Source organism: Rhamphochromis longiceps, linkage group LG3 (genome assembly GCF_057381845.1).
Source record: "Rhamphochromis longiceps isolate RC_006_pf linkage group LG3, R_longiceps_female_GT1.1, whole genome shotgun sequence".
NCBI lineage: Eukaryota > Metazoa > Chordata > Actinopteri > Cichliformes > Cichlidae > Rhamphochromis > Rhamphochromis longiceps.
Window position 1 is genome coordinate 41,635,238 of NC_140559.1, and position 22,683 is coordinate 41,657,920.

Genomic DNA, 22,683 nt, shown 5'->3' on the forward strand with positions numbered 1-22,683 from the left:
TTAATACTTTGTGTACAGGAAACACAGGCGACCAATAAAGCCAGTTGAACAAAAAATCTGTTTATTCTTCTTTCAACATGTTGAGGTGATGGGTCAAAGGAAATGATTGTGACATATGGTGTCTCTGACTGCTCTTCCATCTTGTATGTCCGTGGGAGGGTCAGGATGTTCATGGTTTGGATCACTGCTGATGTTTGGTTCAGAAGGACAGTGTTCTCCTCTAATTGTGGCAATGTTGTGAAGAATCACACATGCCACAATAATGTCACATGCCCTTTCTGGGGTGACCCTGAGTCTTTGCAGGCACTGGAACCGGGCCTTAAGCATTCCAATAGTCATTTCAATTCTGGCTCTTGTCCTGCAATTAGCCAGATTATATCGCTGCTGTGGGCCCGGTTCAGGGTCAGGGTAAGGGGTAAGCAAATAGGGTAAACATGGATACCCCCTATCACCAAGCAAGTAGCCAGTGAACTCTCCTAAGACAGAAGGGTACACTTCAGTTCAAATGTCCCTGAAGCAATTGGTCTTTATATATTTTAAAGTATTCTCAACTCACCATGTCCAAATTTTGTGCTCAGTGTACATTCACGGAATATTTGTGAGTCATGGACAGAGCCTGGCCACTTGGCTTCCACATTTGTGATAATGTTGGCAGCATCACATATGATCTTCTCAGTGCAGAGAACACAAATTAGCATCCATTACTATAATGAAATAATTTGTTAGTTTGACATGCTACAGGGAACTATGTACCTGTACATTAATGCTGTGGAAAGACTTCCTGTTCACATAGTCTCCTTCATTTACTGAAGGAGCAATGATTGGAATGTGAGTGCCATCTGTACAGCCAATCACGCCTGGGAACCGTGAAAATAAATGTAAAATTTAAGTAGTAGTTCAAGTATCACCACATCATACATTAAGTTTTGTTCATCCTGATACCTGCAATTTTGTGGCATCCCTCTTTGATAAATCTTGTGGGTCTGTGACCGGGGAACACCACAAACGAGTACAGGAGACGTTTCAGTGCAACTGTAACATTCCTGACTGCCCGACAGACGGTAGCCTTGGAAACGTGCTCAGCGTCACCAATATTATACAGAAAGCTCCCGTTTGCAAGAAACCGAAGTGCAATACAAATAATATGCAATGAACTGAGAGCATGTCCGCGATGTGTCACATGCGTAATATATGGCCTGAGGATGTTATCCAAATAACTTATAGATTGTGCTGAGAAACGGTAACGTTCGCACAGAAAATCATCAGGAAATGATAAAATGTCCAAACGCGCTCTAATCACTCTCTCCCGGCGGAGAGCTCTGCGGAGAATTTGGGCTTCACGATCTACTGGCTCTTCAAGGAAGTGGCACGCCATGTCCGACACTTCCTACTGTCAGGTTTCCGACAAAGGGGCGGAGACAGTCAGGGTTAGTTGTAGTAAACCTGCTAGGGGGCAGGTTAGCTTCACGGAGTGTGTCGTCATAGTGACTCACTCAGGCTTCAGCTGAACTCGCTTTGTGAAACCGAAAACCCAGAGTTTTCGTTAACTCAGGGTATACTTACTCAGTTTTTCCACTAAACCGGCTTCCTGAAACAGGGCCCAGCTAACAGCTTTAAGCATTTGGGCGCAACCTCGGTAGTTCACCGATTCACCTGTTGCAAACGTCCAAGTTTTCTATCAAGTCTCATAACCTAACTAGTCTTTTGAGTCTCCACATTCATAGATATTGACATTTTGTCTTAGCATTTGAATGAAAATATCCTGGTAGGGTAACTTGAAAGTCAAAACAAACAGTAATAAGAACGCATTTCGGACTTCTCTCGAATAAGTGAAAAAAACACTTACCTTCAGACTGATTAGCTGGTGTCAATCCAACTTTAATGTGTCCCATGTCAGTCCGTTTTAGGGAAAAAGTGGTTTCATTTAATTTTGAGATACTCCCGCATGGACGAGAAGCAATTTGGAGTCTAGCAGAGTTATCACGAATAGCATATGATCTTCAGATATAATCCATTCAACCTTGCATTTAACCCGATTGAACATCCAGTTACTTCTGACTACTTCTAAGTTGCACATGTTACCGGTCTCATCATCACTCTGTGCTGCAGCGAACTGGATCTGTGGCACAGAATAGTTGATGGCCATGTTGTTCTCCTGCTTTGCAGCTTTGTTTGAGTCTGAATTGCGTCTTAAACGTGCAAAACTAAGAGAAGCAGATCAATATTTTCTTCTTGTTGTTATTTAATGGTGGTTGGCAACCAGCGAAAGGAGCATTAACCACTCGAGCAATATTTTCTATCCCCATTGTTGTTTAGAAAGTGCATACCCGACGTGTGCGTCATACGTCACGTTGTACGTCAGGTGAAGGTGTGGTGTCGGCTATCGCACCTGTCGCATTACAAAGCTTTAAAAACGTAACAATCGCTTTAAAAACACAACCCAACGTGCTAAACATGAACAAACATAAACACCCGTGTTACATTATCACGTATATCCAGGACATCTCTTCTGAACCAAGACGAAGTGGTGCTACAAAGGAATTATTTCTTTAGGAGAGCATTTAATAGCAGTCTGGCCTGCAACAAAATGCACCGCTAAAAATACAGTTTCTGCTTGTCCCAGGATTTATTAATTTTGAGAGTGAAGTTGTAGGACTGATGCTGGTTAGTGGTGTAGGTTTCATGGATGTGACACCTTAACTTGTGTAAAATGACGACCAGAGCATATTATTAGGTTAGTTCACTGTAGTTAGGCAGAGGCGTCTTAAAAAGTACCACCTTATACAAAACAAATGAAGGTCCAGTATAAGAAAGAATAAGAAGAGAAAAAAGGAACACCCTGCTAAATGAAGCCATTTTTAAACATTACTCTAAATGTAGCCATTCGTTTTTGTTGCTGGCCATACAAAAATAAGTATACTTCAATTATATTTCCTAAGTATACCTTACCTAGTACGTATACTAATAATGCTTCTTGGGACTATATTGGCCCCCGTTTTAGTACATAACAGTATTCTTGAAATTAACTTTTGGATGTACTTTTTGTTCACCATAATTGTACTAGCATAATGTCATAATGTCTACAAGAGTATAATTAAATATACTCGACTCTATCACAATACTAACCTTACAAGTATACTATTAATTAATAGTATTAATAATGTTTCACATTGTTTGAATAAACAAATACATTTATTAATATATGAGGTTCCATTCAGTTCAAGGAATTAAATTTTAGTGTGGCTGCAACTTACTCCTTAAGTTAAAATCTATGCTGTATATTGTAGTTTATATGTTATACTACTTTCACAGTGAATCGCATTTTATAGTAATACACTCTGAATGAGGATTTAAGTAATTACTCTTAGATCTACAGTAGAAAACAACAGAAATCCGGATGGTGTAATAGTATAATCTCAGTAACATCACCAATTGTTACATTTGATGTATTTTACAGCTGTTTCCATGAGTACAGTGAGTTACCGTAAAAATAATGTAATCTCAGGGAATTTTCCCACAATTACATGCAAATTACAGTACTAAACTGCTAACATCCTTTAGAGTTTTTTACTGTTGATTTTGCAGTACTAAGCTATGGAAATTACTGCAAAGGCTAACAGTGTAGTTATTATTAATCTGTGGCTCTCTTCCACACAGCATGTCTTTGTCCTGTCTTCCTCCTCTGAGCCTGGTTCTGTCAGAGGTTTCTTTCTGTTAAAAGGGAGTTTTTCCTTCCCACTGTCACCAAGTACTTGCTCATAAGTGATTATCCGTTGGAGTTTTCTCTATATTCTTGTCTTTACCTTACAATATAAAGCACTTTGTTGCCAATGTTGTTGTGATTTGGTGCTGGTAAATAAAATTGAACTGAATGAATTTTTTTTAGTATTTTATTAATTAATCTGTCACTGGGCACTAACTAGCCTAAATATGTATCCTTCATTGCAACTCTGCATTTGAGAAATGCAGATTTTTACCTGATTGTCTTGCCCAAAATATTCACATGTGACCACTGAGGATGGTGCTGGAAAGTATCCAAGTGGAGCTTCCAGTTAAAGTTTAGCGTCTGTGCGTTTTCAGAACCAAATATCCAGATGTCAACATTTACTTCAGGAGATTTTCACCACAAACTGGTCGTTTTTAATGCTTTTGGTGATGTCTTTACTGTACATGTGACTAACTAGAGTTCTGTCTATTGCTATCTAAAATATATGTTAGGTGAAATATAATCTTAAATAAAATGTATCAACACATAACTGATTGGAGAGTTTGTATTTTAGATTTAAACCTTGACCGAGGGTCCCCCTGTAAAGGTCTCATTCACTCCTGGCAGAAACCCACGACAGGCTCAGCTCCCAGTTCCCAAAACCTCAGATAACTTTTTCACATCTGGAGTTTGGAAATGTGTTATTATTATTATTCCCATGTTCAACTCCTTACAGGAAGCAGTGAATTAAACACAAAATCAAGGCTAATAAATTTAGTCTTGGCACAAAACAGTTTTCACCAGCTAAATGTGGAAGAGTGATGTTTTATCCCCTCACTTCTTACAAGATTAATGGTTATGTCTTCAGAACCCGACACACCTTTTCATGCAGGATTCAGATTCAGTGATTTCGAGTTCATGATGAAGCTGTTTGAGTCACACATGTGTATCATGTTCTTGCATCGTGTTTAAGCTAAATTTTTAAAGCAAACTGCAAAATTATCATAGTAAACAGTTCACAGTGTTGACACTGAACACTGACGATCAAGCCTCATTTTTAGAGAGCAAAATGTTCAGTGTTCTTAAAATCTCAGAATTGGTTGTTTTAGATATGAAAGAGGAGATTCTGTCACAATGTGCAAGGTTAAGGACCCAGATACTGGACTCAAAGGCAAGAAAGTGAAGCAAACAGAAAACAACCTTTATTTCAGTCACTGAGAATCCAAAAATATACACGTTATAAAAATAATCCAGAACAGACCAACGATGAAATGAAATAAAACACAAAACACAAAGGCTGCACTCGAGGGAAGGAAAACAGAGGGGTGAACTATGAAGCGAGCTCAAGTGGATCTCTCATATCAGCTGGTTTGGAGCGCTTTGGTTTAAAATCAGAGGAGCCACTCTTGATGATAAGTGCATTAAAAAAAGAATAAAAAATCCCAAATACTTAAACATGTATCCAGTCCAACAGCTGAACAATGTTCACTGTTTACTGTTTCCATGTCCATCCCTTTATGACCACAGTGTACACATCTTCTGAAGGCTACTTCCTGCAGTATAATAATAATAATGGATTGGATTTATATAGCGCTTTTCTAGGCACCCAAAGCGCTTTACAATACCACTATTCATTCACTCTCACATTCATACACTGGTGGAGGCAAGCTACAGTTGTAGCCACAGCTGCCCTGGGGCAGACTGACAGAAGCGAGGGTGCCATATCGCGCCATCGGCCCCTCTGGCCAACACCAGTAGGCAAGTAGGGTAAAGTGTCTTGCCCAAGGACACAACGACCAGGACAGAGAGCCCAGGGATCGAACCGGCGACCTTCCGGTTACAGATGCGAGTCCCAACCCCCTGAGCCACGGTCGCCCAATGAACCATATCTCACAACTCAAGCTGGTGTCCTGAACATGACAGTGAGATGACTGCATGTAAATGACCTCCAGAGTCACCAGATTTCAGTCCCATAGACCACGGTGGGATGTGGTGGACAAATCTGCACCGGATCTCGGCTGCTTCTTCTTCTCATTGAATGATGTCTGGTTTCTTTTGTGTAACAGTAATAAACATGCAAAGTGCATCATAATGAGTTTGACACTGTGGCTGATGATGTGGTTGTTTGGGGGCTGACGGTCGTCTTATGCTGACTTTTCTTCTGCCTCCTGTGAAGACAACAAATCACAGACGTGAGACCTTGAAGCTCCAGTGATAGTGAACAGATTCATAACTCATAACACTCAAGCAGTGATTTCTCTCTTAACTTCTTCACCTTCTAAATTATGAGAATGACGATCCTGAATTTTACCAGCAAAAACACGATAAAGACATTCAATTATTGTAGCTTGTTAATTGTTCATCCATCAGATTTGTCCTGTGACCCAGAAGCAGTTTTCATCCTGAGCTTTGAACTATTACTCTAAAACCATCAGTATTTTTAATCACTGATGTGCAGAGCCTCGCACGATGCTCCAAAGTGACTGTTGATGTTCCTGTTTTAACTTCACTGACTTTCTCTCTAACATTTAACTCACATTAAGTTGAACACCAGTGAATGAAAGAAAAAACATCTGTGTGACTTACAGTTTTTCTAGCAGCATTATGGTGAATTTAGACTGAGGATCGAGACACCGTTCACTCCCATCCTTCAGTGTGACACTGTAACATGTAAAGAAAGCTTTGATTTAAAACCACTTTATAAACAATCCTTATTAATGACTGAGCTCTTATTAATAATGTGCTCCTGTCACTGTGGGTACTTACATGACTTCTCTCCTGTTGCAGTATGGACGAGGCTCATCCAGCTTGAGTTGAGTGATGAGAGCGATCTTTACAGACTTACTGGTGTTCAAACACCGGCACCTTGGAATAACTGGAAAAGGTAGAAAGTGATAAATAAGGTTAAACTGCTGCAGTTTCATATTTTACTTAAACATAACTATATTTAAATTGATTTGTTTTCATAATTCAGCTCCACTCAAGATGCACAGATACACCAAGGTTTTCCATAAAAACACACTTACAATGTGAAGTGCAAAGGGCCATGCAGGCCAGGAGAACGATGCACTGGATGGCAACACTTGTCTTCATCTTAAAGCTTTTAAATTATTGAGTGAAGGATCTACTGAAGGCTCAGTCTTCAACTGGTTTGTTCTTCTCAGATATGAAGGATCTCTGCTGCTGTGCGTCTCCTTCACTTCTCGAGCTGCCTGAGTGTGCAGGACTGTGAGGTTCATCATCTCTGAACCTTCTTATATACACTCACAGCTGGGTGGACTCTTGCCAAGGATGTCTTCCTAAGAAGTGGCTGCAAAAATCTGTTTCCTGTCCTCTCACAGTAGAAATCCAGTGGCTGTGTTGTACTTTCAATTCCTGTTAGCAGCTCCTCATTGCGTCACATTTGAGTTTACAAATATCCAGATCCAAGGAAAGTTGTTCAACCTTGACCTTCATCGAGACCATACAGCTGTGTTGCAGTGGACCTTGAAGGCTGGAGGGACAGATAGTCAAGATGTTCTTGTACCTGGGCTCTGGGACTCTGGGACAATCTGTACTTCACATGCAGAGTTGGTCTACAAAAAGACCAAACAGTGTATTTTTCTTATGAAGCCTCTTTATGAAAGACAGAATAATTACATGGCTGTATACCCGGGTTATATAAAACTGCCAACACTGCATCCTGGTATTAGTGGAGAAATTGACAGTTCACAAAAAGCAATGAGAAACCAACAAAAAAATACTGCTGCCTCCAATAAAGATGCTTCACACTCATGTTTTTTCTCCCTGGAGGCATCTTTATTAGACAGCGGCTTCAGAGCATCTCCGGCCACGGCAACCAGTTTTAAAGTAATGCACATAAACCTGTCCTCCTTAGTCACTTATCTTGTATCTAAAGTTCAGTCTCTCAGGCTGCAAGTTGTAATCAATCATGTGCAAGTTCACTAAGGGAGATCTGTAATCAGTGATCTGCCTGCTTTCGTAGGTGTTCGGCTGCTAGTCTGTCCTCCACAACTAGGGTTGCCAACTCCCTGAAAAATAAATAAGGGACACCTCGTGGCCAGGGCCGGGCAACCCAGTTGTCTTCACCATTCCCAGTGTGGTGAATTTTCTAGCTCTTTTTTTGTGTGTGAAATTATTTTTTTTAACCATTTGACTTGAAGTTGATTTAAGTAGATGCATATTCTATTCTTTGTGATATGAACACATGTGAAACAAATGATCATTTAGCCATTTATTTTTAGCTCAAAATGACAACATTAACACAATAAAACAGGTCTCCTTCTTAAACAGAAGCCTGTCATGCTTAACTTTTGAGAATATAAGTAAATCTTTCTTTAAAAGAACTCTGTCCTGCTTAACTTAAAATAATAGAAAACAATAGAAAGAAAAATATTCTTGTAACAGTGCACATTTAGTGCATTTAGTACAATTGGCTTCAGTTGAGGTATTATTTCAGCTTTTCTAATGGTAATCAGCTGCTCCTGTTTGTAAACCCGCTTGTTCCCATGATTACGCATCATAACTCATCATCATTATTCACCTATGTATTACTTTTATGTATTGATTACAACAAATAGATGACTATCTATCCTTGCAGTTGTTTATTACACAAAATAAGTTATATTATCACACTTCTGGCCACATAGCGCTGATATTCACTGCACATGCCCATATTAACTTTTTCCAGCCAGGTGTTTTCCTTTTCCCATTCTTCCCTTTCTCTGAGGGGAACAAACATTGCTGCTCTGATGCTGGGCTCACACTGTGCGATTTTTGGCCCATTTTGAGACGATTTTTGAGTCGTGCGACGGTTTTGGCGATCGGCCCGATTTTGGCCTTCATCGTGCGTCGTGTAGTATACGTGGGGTAACGAGAAGTGATTAACACCTCACGACCAGCTCCCGATCATCAATCGCTCGTGAGGGTCTCACCACAGCTGCTCACACTGCTCACGCGCAAACACGTAAACGTCGGTGAAAAAGACGTTGCAGCACGGCTGTGCAGCGTGTGATCTGGACACAAGCGATGGAGGCACAACTTGTAGAACTTTGGAAAGCTCATCCGAGCCTTTTCGATGTGGCATCACAAAATGATCACGACCACAACAAACGTGAAAATAGTTGGATTTACATTGCTGCTCAATCACAGCTGCCTGATCAATGTTTTTCATTAGCAATTTAGCAAAGTTGATGGTGGTGGTGTGTCTGTGTGAGTGAAAGACAGAGAGAGAGAGCGAGCGAGCGACAGATTTTCTGTTATAACCTTCATGTTATGGAGGCACAGTGTGAGCTCTCAGGTCGCATCAGAGCATCGGGTCGTATAGTGTAAGACCCTGCATCGTGACCTACCAACTTCTAACCCCTGCAAGTCAATCGTGCAGTTTGAGCAGGAGCTGAATATCGTGACTGAAAAAATCGCACAGTGTCTGCCCAGCTTTAGGTGTACTGTCGTCCGAGACTTGCACCGCAGTGTCGGCGTTTGTTTCCCTGTTGGCCATGCTTCTTGTTGTGGTCATCTGTTGTCTTCCGGTATTTTCTCCGCAAGCGACCTTTCCTCGACCAATGAGATGAGCGGTAATCTGAATTGTCATACTCGAATTGTCATAAGTGTGCTGTCAGCTCATTGGTCACAAAGCAGGAGAGGGGCTGGGAATTATGTTTTCAAACAAAGCGTTAATTCCATTAAAAGTTATAGACTACTTTTGATTCTCACTGTATTACGGGACAAAGTGCGTCCCTTATTAGCTCAATACGGGACGTGTACTTTTGTTTCGAAATACGGGACGATTCCGTATTTTAAGGGACAGTTGGCAACCCTATCTACAACACTTCCACTTTACCACACTGCTGACATCACAGCTCTAGTACAATCATCTTCTTGACCAACTTCTTCGAGCCAGTCAGCCCCCGTTCAGCGTACTTTATATCTCAGCTCTCTTGTGTTATTCTGCCTTTCTGACTCTCATTCACTCAGCCCACCTACTTCCCATCTCTCACTTCATGCTGGTCACTCAGAGCTCCATCCAAGCCTCCACCTTCACCACCACCTGCGTCTAGACTCATTCCTGTCAGTGCTGAGGTTCTGATGGGTTCATATGTGGGACCTGAATTACCTGCTGGAGGGGGATTGTGGGATTGAAATAAAAGGTCTGGATATTTTGACCAATTTCCTAACACTACTACTCTGGAATTAATGTGAGTAATGACGAGTAACCGGCAACTGGCTCAAAACCAGCTATACTGACAGCATTGACCTCTGTGATTTTTCGCAAGCAGAGTGAGTCATTTCCTTGCTGGCAGACACCCAGCACATTCCTCTGCAGTCATCCAGCTAACAATGCAGGCAGAGTCTTTATACAGTCAGTATTTGGCAGATGTAAGTGATTTTCCATTAGATGATAAGGAGAAAGTGAAATGCAGGTGAGTATGTCACGGTCTGGGCTGTATTTCCAAGTCTTAGTGTCTAGTCTGCGCGCTGAAGAATGTCATGCTTCCAGTTTTATTTTGATAGCCCCTGTCCTGTGCGAATTATGTCTAGATTAGCTTTTTTTTTCTCATTATGTCTATGTATTTTAATCCTCACTCTTCCCCTGCTTGTTGTCGCTTTGTTAACCTTCATGTGGTCGCTCTGCTGTGTGTTTTTCCTCTGTGCCCCTCTTTCAGTTAAAATTCCCATCTTGGAGTCCTGCATTTGGGTCCTACATCCTGCCTGCCACACAGCTGAACCATGACAGAGTATAGTAGACAGAATACAATATGAGTTAATATAGATCAGCGGTCCCCAACCTTTTTTGCGCCACGGACCGGTTTATGCCCGACAATATTTTCACGGACCGGCCTTTAAGGTGTAGCGGATAAGTACAACAAAATAAAACTACCGAAAAAAATAAGATTTATTCATACCACACGTGAAAAGACCCAGGAAAACCAAGTTAACGATAAAAACGATAACAAAATAACGCTGAAAACCGATAAAAACCCTAAAAACCATACATTTCACACCAGAGCCTCAACTCTCGCGGCCCGGTACCAAACGACTCACGGACTGGTACCGGTCCGAGGCCCAGGGGTTGGGGACCACTGATTTAGATCCATGAGCACTTATAAGATGAATCATGATCATTTTTAGCTAAAAGACAGTGTGGTAGGACTCGACTTAAGCGGTCAAAGAAGTGCAGGAGACTGATGCTGTCCAGTGTAGCAAGTGATTTATTCACCATTCTGTGGCCCAAGAATATTTACAAAGAAACAAATAAGAAACTCAACTCTATAATTAACTCAATTCAAATAAACATAACTGAACTTAAATCAACGGAAATTAAGGTCAAACTGCACACAGCTACACTGACCTGAACCCTTCTTCTGAAACACCTGAGTTCGTCTGCTTAAATAGTCCCCTTAATCAAACACTTTCTCCTCTGGACTATTCCATTCAGTAGGTAGGTGAGATGAACATGATTATATTCATCCTCTACTACTCCTCTTGACTGGCAACATAAACTCTGGTGTAATCAATACATATCACAACATTAAATCTATTTCTTTATAAACCCTTTAAAATCAACTTTATTAAATTATAAGAATTCTTCCCCTCCTGCCCTTGGTCCCTTCCTGGGACCTCAGATGAACCCAGAAGGTATAAAGCAGGAAGTAGAACTACATTTCCTCCTTTTGCTTCTGGAAGACAGGTAGGTAAAGGTAAGTTCAAAACAATACAAATTAACAGTTGAAATAAATAACATGTTAACTTAACAAACTTGTATGAATTGATTTAAACCAAGATGTTATATTATATAATCTGTAAAAGTGCAGAACATAAACAAACCCGGGATAGTAGATGTTTGCCTATTGCAGATTACATGTGAAATATGGTTAAATCAAAACAAGAATGTTAACTAAGAATGTAGACAAATGGTCTTCTCACCCACTTTGTCACACTCCCCCCCCTTAAGACCGTTACTCCTCTGAGTCACGGGACAGGAAATCAGCAATGACATTCTTATGTCCAGGTCTATACTGGACCTGGAAACGAAAAGGCTGGAGAGATAAATACCATCTTGTTATCCTGGCATTAGTGTCTTTCATATTATGAATCCATTGCAAAGCACGATGATCAGTCTCAAGAACAAACTCTTTCCCAACAAGATAATATCGCAAGGTGTCTAGAGCCCATTTAATCGCCAATGCCTCCTTTTCAATGGTCGAATACCTCATTTCCCTTGGAAAAAGTTTTCGACTGATGTACTGGACAGGCAACTGCTGCCCTTCCTCTCTTTGCAGTAAAACAGCTCCCAGACCCACCTCAGAGGCATCTGTTTGTACTGTGAATGGAAGGTTAAAATCTGGACACTGCAAAACAGGTTTCTGACACAAACAGTCTTTCAAATCATTAAATGCATCCTCAGCATCTTTCGTCCACCTGATCTTTGTAGGACTAGATTTTCTTGTCATGTCAGTCAATAAAGCTGCTCTTGAGGAAAAATTTGGAATTAGTCGACGATACCAACCTACTAATCCCAAAAATGATCTCAACCTTTTCTTTGTGTTTGGCAAGAGTGCTGCAGCAACTGCATCCACTTTTCCAACCTGAGGGCGAATGCCTCCACCCCCTATTACATAACCCAGGTACTGCACCTCGGGCTTGGCGATGTGACATTTCTTGGCATTTATGACAAGTCCAGCATTTGCGATACATCGAAACACATCAGCAAGATGTTTCAGATGATCTTCCCATGTACCACTATAAACAACAATGTCATCAATGTAGGCAGCTGCATATTGTTCTGCACCCTTCAACACTCGATCCACCAACCTTTGGAATGTAGCCGGTGCTCCATGCAAACCAAAGTAGAGGTCTGCATTCCCGCGACTGTCCCGCGGGAGCTGCGGGACCCGACCAGATTTCTTGCGGCGCGGGAATAAATTTCCAAATAAAATGCGGTAGCGGTCGGTAACTCTGGTGTAATTTGAACGGGAGCGGGCGGTCTGAAAATATAGCGTGCCCGACATTTTTTCGGAACAGCATATCTGTGATTTCCTCATTCTAATTGAGCACTGGTACAGCCAGTGCTCACGCCTGTTACACGCACTGAGCGCATGGATCAGTGCTTTTTGCACGTGCATTTTACTTGCACAGTCTGTGACTCTGTGCGCGCATCACCTGCATCAGAGCGCGCTTTACCAACATGGCAGAGCAAACTGAAGATGCAATTTCCTTGAAGGACGTTCAGCTGGGATTAGACAACGGTCAGTTTACTTTAAGGAAACCCACATCAGGCAAGTCTGATGTATGGGAGTCTTTTTCATGCGTCATAGACGCAAATGGAAAAAAATTACCCTTTGTACAATGCGATAAATGCCTCAAAGTTTTACCCTTTTGCAGTCACAAGACTGGAACCTCAGGTTTAAGGCGGCACTCATGTCCCATCACAAAGGGGCAAACAAAACTGGCATTTACTAAATCTTTGCTGGTGCCAGAGAAGTTTAAAAAAGAAACCAGAGACAAATGTGTTCAGTTTGTTTGCCAAGACATTCGACCGTATGATACCATCTCTGGAAAAGGCTTCACACAGCTGGCCCAACATTTGGTCGACACAGCAGCAAGAATAGGAAAATTCGATGTCTGTGAGATACTACCACACCCCACAACGGTGTCAAGAAATGTTGAAATGAGGGCTCAGAGTCTACGTAAACATGTTGTGGAGGAAATCACTGCAACAATATCGAAGTTTGGATGCGCTGTTACAGCAGACATATGGACAGAAACATATCGAAAAACGTCCTTTTTGTCTGCAACCATCCATTACGTTAATGAGCAATCTGAGCTACATTCAAGAGTGCTTTTTGCTGCCCCTTTTGACCCAAGCACCTCAAAGACAGGTGAAAACATTCGAAGGCACCTGCTGCAGAATCTCAGAGTGTTTGGCATTGATGCGACAGACATGGGCAAAAAGATTATTTTTGTCACAGATCGTGGAGCCAACATGATCAGTGCCTTACGAGAATACACGAGGCTAAACTGCACAGCGCACATACTAAACGTGACTCTCTCCAGTGCGTTTGGTACTGCCATAATCGAAAAGTCTCCAGAGATCGCTAGCCTTCTGACTGATGTTAAAAAGTTGGTTACATATTTCAAACACTCAGGACAGCAGGGCAAGCTTAAAAAGTCACTGAAACAATCCATAGAGACACGATGGAACTCTAACTTTGACATGTTAAATTCTGTCTTGGAACAGTACGAAGACATTGCATCTGTGCTGACTGAGAGCAATAATTATGACAAGATCGGACGCATTAGCATCAGTACTCTTAAGTTACTAGTATCATTCCTAAAACCCTTCAAAGAGGCAACTGACGACTTGGAAACTGATAACACAGCTCCCAGTGCCTCACTTGTTCTTCCGTGGTCTGTGCGATTAATTGAGCACTGTACATCAGCCACAAAAGACCCTCTGCTCTCTGAAATTGCAACCGTCTGTGTAACACGGCTGAAAGAATTACTGTCAGCAGACAGCACTTCATCCCATTCTGTTCACATGCTTTATAAAATAGCAACCTTTCTGACACCAAATCTGCGAGGTCTGAGAATGTTAGATGAAAGAGGGCGACAGAATGTGATACAGGGAGTCAAGGAGATGATCGAAGATTTAAAGTTTGATCATGCACATGATGAGGATGTTGAATCAACACCTGCCAAAAGGCCTACTGTTCTTCATAAATTTTCAGATTGGGAGGAAGAGGAAGAATCATGTGGATCAAAATCACTAGATGTTCAGATTCAGGAGTACAGGACCATGAAACTTGAATTATCAAGTCAACAAAACATTTTGCAGTGGTGGAATTCCAACAGTTCCCAGTTCCCTGCCCTGAGCAACCTTGCAAGATTTGTCCTCTGCATCCCGGCAACGAGTGCACCTTCCGAGAGAGCATTCAGCCTTTGTGGTCGGATTTTGGAGGAGAGACGTTCAGTACTGAAACCCTCATCAGTCAGTGACATTCTTTTCCTGCATGGAAATTTAAAATAATTTGGATTTTTTAAGTAAGTTTCGTTCATTTGATTAATAGTTTATAATTTTGAGATGTCGTTTATTGTTGTATTTATATATGCATATTTTCTTTTGTAGGAGAGACCTTGAATTCGACATTGGGACATTTTTTCGTTAAACTGATAGTTTAAACAACCATTTAATTTCGCAGTGGCCAACTATTTTGTTCTTTTGTTTACAATTTTAAGTGACTTTTTTTTTTTTTCGCGACACTTTCCCTACTGTGTTGACAGAAAAATGTTACGTTTGTATTTTACATAAAAATAACAAGTAGGCCACAATGCTGTATTCGTTTTTATTTATTTTATTTTTGCAACACGTTTTCCATGTTAAAAGATAAATGTTGCATGTTGACAGATAAATGCATCTTGTTTAAGAAAAATAAATACAATCATTGCACAACCTGCAGTTTTATCTGTTATCTCTATTTTTTGGTGGTACCCCATTTAAATGTGAGATTTTGGAAACCAGATCTAAATTTAGCGGGAACGGTCGGGTCGGGTAGAAAATTATTCTAAGCGGGCAGCGGGTGAACAAAGACTGAATATACAGCGGGAGCGGTCGGGTGCGGTACAAAACCTTGCGGGAGCGGGCGGGAGCGGGACTAAAAAAACATTCCCGCGCAGACCTCTAAACCAAAGGGCATCACTGTGAATCTAAACAGTCCACTCGGCACTCTGAATGTTGTTAAGTCCTTAGATGAGTCTGTCAAGGGAACCTGCCAATAACCTTTACAGAGGTCAAGGGTAGTCAGAAATTTAGCATTTCCCAAACGATCAATTAGTTCATCAACCCTTGGCATTGGATAAGGATCAAAAGCAGACACAGAATTTAACTTGGAAAAGTTTACACAAAATCTAAGCTTAGGATCATCTTTCTTTGGTACAAGCACAACAGGGCTACACCACTCACTGTGCGATGGCTCAATGATTCCTGCAGCCAGCATCTCCTCCAGCTCACTTTTCAACTCAGGCAATAGCTTAGCTGGGATACGGCAAGTGGTATCTCTAATTGGCCGTTGGTCTGGAGAATGCAAAGTGATTTTGTGTTCAATGAGGTGTGTACGACCTGGCTTTAGACTGAAGAGTTCTTTGGTCATAAGTGATTGCACCTCCTGACGTCTTTCCAAAGGCAAATGGTTTAAATCTGGAAACACAGTTTTGACAGCTGAAGAAGGGAAGTACTGCTCCTGAGGCTCTTCCTCATCCACAACTGTACGTGCCCACATGGATGTTGAGTCCTGTGGCTGGTCAGTCCACTCTTTCAAAAGATTGACGTGGAACACTTGATGATTCTTTCGACGGTTTGGTAAATGAAGCTCATATGTGACTGGGCCTGTCTTCTTTGTGATTTCATATGGCCCCTGCCACTTTGCAAGAAGACTGCTCTCAGAAGTTGGCAAAAGTAGAAGAACTTTCTGTCCCTCACGGAAGACTCTTCTTCTTGACACTTTATCATATCTTTGTTTTTGCCGCTGTTGCGCATGGGCCAGATTGTTATTAGCAAGTTCTTGGAAATGTTCTAGCTTGTCTCTCATTTTGAGGACATGTGAGAGTTCACTAAACCTCTGCTCTGACATCGAACCCTCCCAAGCTTCTTTCAGAACATCCATTGGACCTCTGACAGGATGCCCATAAAGTAGCTGGAATGGTGAAAACCCAGTAGAACTTTGTGGAACCTCTCGGTAGGCAAATAACAAAAATGGGAGCCATTGGTCCCAATCTGACCCTGTTTCATTCACAAATTTCCTGAGCATTGATTTTAACGTCTTGTTAAATCGCTCCACAAGGCCATCAGTCTGTGGGTGATAAGGACTGGTCTTGACACCCTGGATCCCTAACAAACTATATACTTCTTTAAGCATCTTAGAAGTGAAATTGGTCCCCTGATCTGTGATGATTTCTTTTGGGATACCTACTCTGGAAAACAACTGAATCAGGCAGTTAACAATCTGACGAGCCTTTATTTTCTTCAGGGGGAAGGCTTCAGGATATTTTGTGGCATAGTCACAAACTACAAGTATGTACTTATGACCTGCTTTACTCTGTTCTAGTGGGCCAACAATGTCCATGGCAATGCGTGAAAAGGGTGTATCAATGATGGGCATACTGATAAGCGGAGCTCTATCTGCTTTCCTGCCTGGAGCTGTTAACTGGCACTGTGGGCAAGCTTTACAGTATTGTACCGTATCACTGAACTGTTGGGGCCAGTAAAATCTGGGAATCATTCTAGAAAATGTTTTAGATTGTCCCAAATGTCCTGCCCAGGGAATGGAATGACTCATTTTCAAAATGGTAGATCTCAAACTCTGGGGGATCACCAACTGGTCACCAATCTTGCTACGGCGATGCAACAAATCTCCCTTAACCACAAACACTTCCTGCCTTCCCTCAACTGTAGTTGACTCTGGAACACATTTAGAGAACAATGGTTTAAGTGTTAGATCCTCTTTCTGAAGCCTAGCAACCTGACTAGCACTGGGGAGAGACTCAGTCTTTAAAGGATCTAAAATGTGTTCAGCTACTCTTGTTCCCTTCACCTTTTCATGTCTTCTCTGTCTCTTGCTCTTTTTTGGTTTAGAACGAGTGCTAGACTCGTCCAATGGTGCATCCTCATTTGCAAAAGGTAATTCATCCCAACCCAAAGCATTAACCTGTTGTTCCTTAGCTTTTGACCTTGTGACCGCTAACAAACTTTCAACGGTTTCAGTCTGACAGGGATGCTTGGCTATTAGCTCTGTGAGTATTGGGAGATCACGGCCCAACACCACTTGATAAGGCAGCGTTTGCAGCACTCCCACTGAAAGAGTGTAACACTGGCCTTCTACTTCAATTGCAACTTCAGCAACTGGGTATGATACCTTATCACCATGAATACAGCACACATCCACTGTTGCTCCTGAAAAGATCACATCCCTAGGAAGACTGTCTTGTCTAACCAGAGAGCGATTACTTCCTGAATCTAACAGCGCTACACAGGGTTTGTCTTCAACAAATACCCCAATTGATGGCTCACGTTGCTGGCATTCAATTTCATTTTTGTGATTCTCACTGACTTCAGTTTGTCTAGCAGAACACATGTAATTTTTACTAACAGACATCTTTGTACACTGAGCTTTAAGATGACCTATCTGACCACACAAATGGCATGCTTTATTGGTTTTATTTTTTGTCTCAGATCTGGCAGGATCTGAGTTATACCAGTTCTGTCTTGTGTGCTTAACTTTCAAGTCAGGGCCACCACCTAACTTGTTGAATGGCACGTTGGAATTTGACTTAACTGGTGTGAAGTCTTTTGATGGTCGACGAGCTGCTAAGAAAGCTTCAGCCAGTTCTGCTGCTTCCTTGGAAGTCTTTGGGTTACGTTCCTTAACCCACGTCCGAAGATCAGGATTCAGAACCTTGAGAAACTGTTCCATGATGATGGCATCTCCGATTTGATCCTTTGTCTTTGTTTCAGGATTCATCCACTTGATGTACAACTCCTTTAGGCGGACCTGCAGCTCCCTTGGTGTTTCCTCTGCTCCAAAGGTACTAGAACGAAACCTCATTCGATAGGTGTCAACACTTATTTCATACTTCTGCAAGACAGCACACTTTACTTTTGCATAGTCCATAGTGTCATCAATATCCAGGGCTACATAAGCGGAACGTGCTTTACCAGCTAGCAGTGGTGCTAGGTGAAGAGCCCACTCATCTCGCGGCCACTGGCAAGCATGAGCAATTCTTTCAAAGGTGATTAAATAATGTTCAATGTCCTCACCTTCATTGTAAGGTTGCATTTTTGGCCCCTTCCAGCCTGAATGTCTCACCAGTGTTGAAAGCTGTGCCTCACTGCGTTGATGTGCCGGCTCCAAGTCAAGCCTATTTGATTCTTGTGTGCTGGCAGATGGTTCTGGAGTAGGTGCTCTCGAAGAAGCCGATGTAGATGCTTGTACTTCAAGTAACTGATGCTCTAGATTGCCATGCTGCATCTGCTGTTGAAGCTGGGCAAACTGATGCCGGATTTGCCTCCATCTATCATCCTGGCGCTTGTGCTCTTGCTCCAGTTTAGCATCGCGTTCAGCCTGCTGTTGCATCAGAGTTTGCAAAAGTTTGGACAATTCAGCCACATTCTCTTGTCCAGAAATATGGCCACTTATTGCCCCTTGTTGGTCGCTGCCATCTTGTAAATCATCTGCTTCACATTCTGGAACATGCCCTCTCTTTGCTCGGGTAGACATCTTCTCCACTCCTTAATTGGCCTGGAATCCCACTTCTGCTGCCACCAAATGTGGTAGGACTCGACTTAAGCGGTCAAAGAAGTGCAGGAGACTGATGCTGTCCAGTGTAGCAAGTGATTTATTCACCATTCTGTGGCCCAAGAATATTTACAAAGAAACAAATAAGAAACTCAACTCTATAATTAACTCAATTCAAATAAACATATAGTGTGAGACCTGCATCGTGACCTACCAACTTCTAACCCTGCGAGTCAATCGTGCAGTTTGAGCAGGAGCTGAATATCGTGACTGAAAAAATCGCACAGTGTCTGCCCAGCTTTAGGTGTACTGTCGTCCGAGACTTGCACCGCAGTGTCGGCGTTTGTTTCCCTGTTGGCCATGCTTCTTGTTGTGGTCATCTGTTGTCTTCCGGTATTTTCTCCGTAAGCGACCTTTCCTCGACCAATGAGATGAGCGGTAATCTGAATTGTCATACTCGAATTGTCATAAGTGTGCTGTCAGCTCATTGGTCACAAAGCAGGAGAGGGGCTGGGAATTATGTTTTCAAACAAAGCGTTAATTCCATTAAAAGTTATAGGCCACTTTTGATTCTCACTGTATTACGGGACAAAGTGCGTCCCTTATTAGCTCAATACGGGACGTGTACTTTTGTTTCGAAATACGGGACGATTCCGTATTTTAAGGGACGGTTGGCAACCCTATCTACAACACTTCCACTTTACCACACTGCTGACATCACAGCTCTAGTACAATCATCTTCTTGACCAACTTCTTCGAGCCAGTCAGCCCCCGTTCAGCGTACTTTATATCTCAGCTCTCTTGTGTTATTCTGCCTTTCTGACTCTCATTCACTCAGCCCACCTACTTCCCATCTCTCACTTCATGCTGGTCACTCAGAGCTCCATCCAAGCCTCCACCTTCACCACCACCTGCGTCTAGACTCATTCCTGTCAGTGCTGAGGTTCTGATGGGTTCATATGTGGGACCTGAATTACCTGCTGGAGGGGGATTGTGGGATTGAAATAAAAGGTCTGGATATTTTGACCAATTTCCTAACACTACTGCTGGCTTGGAGCCAACACTACTACTCTGGAATTAATGTGAGTAATGACGAGTAACCGGCAACTGGCTCAAAACCAGCTATACTGACAGCATTGACCTCTGTGATTTTTCGCAAGCAGAGTGAGTCATTTCCTTGCTGGCAGACACCCAGCACATTCCTCTGCAGTCATCCAGCTAACAATGCAGGCAGAGTCTTTATACAGTCAGTATTTGGCAGATGTAAGTGATTTTCCATTAGATGATAAGGAGAAAGTGAAATGCAGGTGAGTATGTCACGGTCTGGGCTGTATTTCCAAGTCTTAGTGTCTAGTCTGCGCGCTGAAGAATGTCATGCTTCCAGTTTTATTTTGATAGCCCCTGTCCTGTGCGAATTATGTCTAGATTAGCTTTTTTTTTCTCATTATGTCTATGTATTTTAATCCTCACTCTTCCCCTGCTTGTTGTCGCTTTGTTAACCTTCATGTGGTCGCTCTGCTGTGTGTTTTTCCTCTGTGCCCCTCTTTCAGTTAAAATTCCCATCTTGGAGTCCTGCATTTGGGTCCTACATCCTGCCTGCCACACAGCTGAACCATGACAGAGTATAGTACACAGAATACAATATGAGTTAATATAGATCAGCGGTCCCCAACCTTTTTTGCGCCACGGACCGGTTTATGCCCGACAATATTTTCACGGACCGGCCTTTAAGGTGTCGCGGATAAGTACAACAAAATAAAACTACCGAAAAAAATAAGATTTATTCATACCACACGTGAAAAGACCCAGGAAAACCAAGTTAACGATAAAAACGATAACAAAATAACGCTGAAAACCGATAAAAACCCTAAAAACCATACATTTCACACCAGAGCCTCAACTCTCGCGGCCCGGTACCAAACGACTCACGGACTGGTACCGGTCCGAGGCCCAGGGGTTGGGGACCACTGATTTAGATCCATGAGCACTTATAAGATGAATCATGATCATTTTTAGCTAAAAGACAGTGTGGTAGGACTCGACTTAAGCGGTCAAAGAAGTGCAGGAGACTGATGCTGTCCAGTGTAGCAAGTGATTTATTCACCATTCTGTGGCCCAAGAATATTTACAAAGAAACAAATAAGAAACTCAACTCTATAATTAACTCAATTCAAATAAACATAACTGAACTTAAATCAACGGAAATTAAGGTCAAACTGCACACAGCTACACTGACCTGAACCCTTCTTCTGAAACACCTGAGTTCGTCTGCTTAAATAGTCCCCTTAATCAAACACTTTCTCCTCTGGACTATTCCATTCAGTAGGTAGGTGAGATGAACATGATTATATTCATCCTCTACTACTCCTCTTGACTGGCAACATAAACTCTGGTGTAATCAATACATATCACAACATTAAATCTATTTCTTTATAAACCCTTTAAAATCAACTTTATTAAATTATAAGAATTCTTCCCCTCCTGCCCTTGGTCCCTTCCTGGGACCTCAGATGAACCCAGAAGGTATAAAGCAGGAAGTAGAACTACATTTCCTCCTTTTGCTTCTGGAAGACAGGTAGGTAAAGGTAAGTTCAAAACAATACAAATTAACAGTTGAAATAAATAACATGTTAACTTAACAAACTTGTATGAATTGATTTAAACCAAGATGTTATATTATATAATCTGTAAAAGTGCAGAACATAAACAAACCCGGGATAGTAGATGTTTGCCTATTGCAGATTACATGTGAAATATGGTTAAATCAAAACAAGAATGTTAACTAAGAATGTAGACAAATGGTCTTCTCACCCACTTTGTCACAGACAGATTTAGTTATGTGTGAAAACAAAATTAAATCTCTTGCCTTGTGTAGATAAGTTAGTGAAACTAACTGATCAGCCGTCTTGTTAGACAGCATACATCCCCTTTATTGCACGTCCATTACCAGACTTGCTGCTGTTGCTTACAGGCCACAGTATAATAAGTAGTGAACCTGACAGCTAATAGTATAAAGGGAAATTCTGATTATGCACTTTCAGCTCATGGGCCACTTCAGACAGCCTGTTTACCTGCAGTGAGCGGCTGTTGTTAGATGGAGGCAGTGTCAGTCCTGCATGGATCATCCGGTCTGTGTGCTTCTCTGACTCATTTTGTTGTTGGTCTGTTGGTGAAGTTCTAGCATAGTGGGATTTATCTCACCTTATTAAACATTAGTTAATCAGGAAAGCTGACTTTGTTCTTTCCAGTCTACAAGAGACTTTGTCAGTTCACCATCATCACCAGTGTTTTACTCTTATTTGCTTTTGTTTTTATTGTTTCAAAGAGTGGGGTTTGTCAGGGAGTTTGTGCTGGTGTTTATAAGAATCATTTTCCAGCATGTATGCTTAACTTATGGAGACACCACTGGCACCACTGTTTTTGACAGTATTCACAATCATGCTCCTGTGCAGTGCTCCAAAATCCTAGCTGTACATTTCTTGGATGATGCTGTGAATCCGTCGAATGTTCACCAGGAATGGGAGAAGTGTAAAAAAAAACACCAAAAAAACCCCCACACGACACAGACAACCATATGGGCAATTTAGAGTTTCCAATTAGCCCCTAGCCCCACTAACTGCATGTCTTTGGACTTTTGGAGGAACCTGAAATGAACCCACGCAAGCATCCAAACTCCACACAGAAAGA

General features: G+C 41.8%; 1 long non-coding RNA gene across 1 annotated transcript; it reads right to left on the minus strand.

Annotated features, from left to right (window-relative positions):
• Positions 1-5,833: 5,833 nt before the first annotated feature.
• LOC146674713 (uncharacterized) lies at positions 5,834-6,511 on the minus strand. The gene is made up of 3 exons (XR_014910631.1): positions 6,473-6,511; positions 6,293-6,367; positions 5,834-5,874 (listed from the first exon to the last, which is right to left on the minus strand). It is a non-coding gene; the product is annotated as an uncharacterized LOC146674713 (long non-coding RNA).
• Between the last annotated feature and the right edge of the window lie 16,172 nt (positions 6,512-22,683).